The sequence below is a fragment of the Cydia pomonella genome, chromosome 14, assembly GCF_033807575.1.
Source record: "Cydia pomonella isolate Wapato2018A chromosome 14, ilCydPomo1, whole genome shotgun sequence".
Classification (NCBI taxonomy): Eukaryota; Metazoa; Arthropoda; class Insecta; order Lepidoptera; family Tortricidae; genus Cydia; species Cydia pomonella.
In genome coordinates this window covers 15,009,475-15,013,342 of record NC_084716.1, presented here as the reverse complement: position 1 = coordinate 15,013,342, position 3,868 = coordinate 15,009,475, and positions in this window count along the sequence as shown.

Here is a 3,868-nt window from a genome sequence, read left to right as displayed (position 1 = left end):
TCTTATAACTTTAAATTGTTTACCTTTATTAATGTTATAAATAGATACGATTTTTATGGCTGTATGTTTTTTGGCACAATTATCTAAATATTATTTAAATTGTCCGAGACGATAATAAAATAAGTCACTTGGTGTGCTTTGGCGATCGCCAATGGCGTTTCAAAACAAGATCAAAATACAAAAGCATAAAATCAGAATCAGCCTCCATTATGACTACAAACAAGCATCTTATTTTATCTGAGGAAGGAGATAATTGACATTTCAAGGTAAGAAGTCAATTAATATATACATAATTTACACATATCAAAAATAAAATCTAATACCCAGAAACTACTTGCACTAATGCACCCGGCATTACATTTTATATAATTACTTTTCATCTATTATAGTTTGACGGTATAAAGATAATTGTTCTCAATTAATTACCTAGTTGTAGTAGTTTTCTAAAGGGCAATAGGTATTTTTTCATTTTCGAATTACTTCGATAGGTACTAGTTAGTACCTACAAGTCGTTTGACGGTTATTTGGAATAATGTTATATATGGCATACTTTTATATTATCTAATCAACGATATACATGATGTTATACTTGATATAATGGTCTAAGGGTATATTTATATTTCGTCTAATATACATTGCTATAACCAGGTAATTATCACATACTATCAAAACACAAGTTATAACTAGTGATATGATATAATTATATCAAGGCCCCCAGGAAAGTCTGTTAGGTTGGGTTAAAACTGTGACCTCGCAAAATTGAATAGATGTCTGACAAAAAGTAATTTAAGTTAGAATTGCGACCCCACAGAATCGAATAACTACCAAAAAGTAGGTTAGGTTAAAACTGCGACCCCGTAGAATTATTTTACAAACAACACCTCTAAACGTGTTATATAGGTAATATGTCTTTATAATACTTATTAATATTGTATATAATATTACGTTACATGAAAATATTATATAACTAAAGGCATTATACAATGTGTTTTTATTTATAACTACTAGATAAAAATCATATTTAAATAGGCATTATATCCATTAAGATTTAAGTAAAATAAATTACAATATACAAAAAACAACGTACAATAAAAATTACGTTATGTTATGCAATTTAATGTTATACGAAATGGCAATATAGCAAGCGAATGATAGACTTTTTATGATTATATTAAACATTACACACCCATTCAAAACACATCACTTCACATAAAACTAATACACAACAGAATGTAAATAAAATAAAAATGTTAAGTGAATGCCTGTAAATTGGAATTGTACAGCCAACTACGAGTATGTTATCTACCTAAAATATAAATTATTAACGTATAGCACTATTTTTAAGACGAAAAATTCTAGTTTTTATCTTCAATTTTTACACGTTTAAATCAAGAGAAAATGCCATGAAAAAAATCACTCTGAAACTAATCTATATTTGCTTCTGCGAGGCCAAACTCTAAGCTTGCCTCTAACCACCACTATTACCTAAAACCAGCCAAAAAACCTCCGACCTCGCAGAGACTGAAAAATCTGGGCTTCACTTCAGTACATCTTAGGAACAAAAAGATTAATTATGCCAAAGGATTTTTTTGGTTCATAGAAAGCCGTATTTGACCTTTTTCGTCGTGTACAAATGCAACTACGTTATACATATATAAATCGAAAAACAAACATCAACGCCATATGCCACCCAAAATTAAATTCAATTACAAAAATCAATTTGTACAACGGCAAAATATTAATAAATAATAACTGAACCAATTTGTGCGTATACGCATGTATATCGGAAATCATTACCTGCACAAATCATTAATTGAAAACTGCAAACTGAGCGGGGACCGTGAAATTGGGGTACGCGTTTTTAGGGTTCCCTTTTTAAAACTGAAATTCATCCGTTAGTCATAAAATGGAAAACATATAAAAGTCAGTGAAAATCCCGATTTAAGTTTAGATCATTTTAGTTGATTTACTTGGTTTATTGGATTTTTATACTGACAAGTTTAGACACAATTTTACTGGAACTGTTTTTCCCAGATTTAGTCAAATAAAAAATTCAAATGATACATTGTACCTATTGAAAATAAAATTAGCAACTATTAAATTAGGTATGGATTAGTACGAGATATTTTAAGCTAAGTAGTTACAAATAAAAGTTTAAAAAATGTAGGAATCAAATTAAGATTTCATTTACTATTCGTAAGCATTTCATTTCAAATTTCAAACTAAAAAAAAACTATGTTTAACATCTCCAAATGTATTATTTATTTATTTTTCAGGCAATAAGGCCCATATTACAAATACCTTACAGACTAACATATATGTAGGTAACCTTATACTAAAAGGGATTCTGTTTAATAATCACACAATCTAAGTTAATCAGAACGATATTTATTTAGTTTACATCAATTGTGTAAATAAATAAATAGAATTCTTATTTTAGCCATTTTAGTATAAGGTGGCCAGTAATTGGACGGTGGCCAGTAATAGACGGTTTACCCTACATGCATTTAATTAAACGACGGATTTTTTTAAACTTAGTATGTATTTACTAGTTAAACCTATTTCTAAATAAAAAATTGAACCCCGGAAACCCGGGAACGGACCCAGCTTGTCTAATATTTTTTACAAATAACCTGTCAGTAACATACTGTACTGTTGAGTGGCATTATCATTTCCTATTTACTAATAATATATCTATTGTTTACTAATAATAGTGGACAGGACACGTGCGTGGAAAGCACGCGATGTTCATTTGTACCTTTTCATTAGCTGCTGTGCCAATGTTGAATGGGGTTGTCTTGATTAGGTTGGTTTGTCGGTAGGTAATCCTAACTAGGGCATGCAATATTGGATGGTTTCCAATTCCGGAACTGATTTTTGATATTGGGTTTCAATTCTAGAATTCCGGGACTGGTTTCGGAATTATTATATTTATGCCCTTTATTTTTCATTCATCTTATATTATTATTTTAGGGCTCGCTACCGCACTTTGAAAATTTGGACCCTCCATACGAAGATAAATTTCATGTTTTTTTTAGATTTATCATTGTGGAACAACAATTCAGAGTGTATTAGTCCAATTTAACTTATAATAACGTTGCTATATTTTAAATATTTTTATTTATGTTTATAGCAACGGAAAGTATGGACGCACCTCTAAATCAATATTTATTAGAATGCCTCAAATATTAATAAAATAAATTAAAATAATCAGCGGCGTTATTTTATGTTAAGTTACACACCTGATTCACCGCCCCACAACAAAAATCGAAAAAAAAAAACATTTTCAAAATACGGTATTGATTTATTAAAAGTTTTTGAAAATAAATTAGATTGGTTTTTTGTGGTAAATTTTACATTAAGCTCTTGCCCCGTGGAAAAATATAACTTCGACGGTATAAGGACCAATTATGATACCTAGGTACTTACTAGGTACTAATAAATTATATGGCCCTCAGTCCCGTTTAGTGTCTGTTCTTCTGGTTTTCTAGTAATCGCTTCAGATTGTACATTACATAATAAAAGTTGTATTGTTTGCATACAGAAAGGCAAAACTATACACAACTTGAAATTTATCAATTCCGCGCGGATATTCATCTCGTCTCAAAATGGCGGAAACGGCACAATGAGCACTTACACCGCACCTTCCGGTACACTCGCGCAAGTAATTGCTAGGTACACACCTGTTGCAAGTTTTAGTTTATTTGGCCAACTGTATAGTATACTTGTTACAGATATAAATGAAAGGTTTCATCATTTTGCTACAACAGAATTATATCTTTATATTTAATCCGACTTTTATGAATTTATGTCAACTTTTATTTTTATTTTTTATTTATTTAGGCAACAAACAGTCTTATACAAAAAA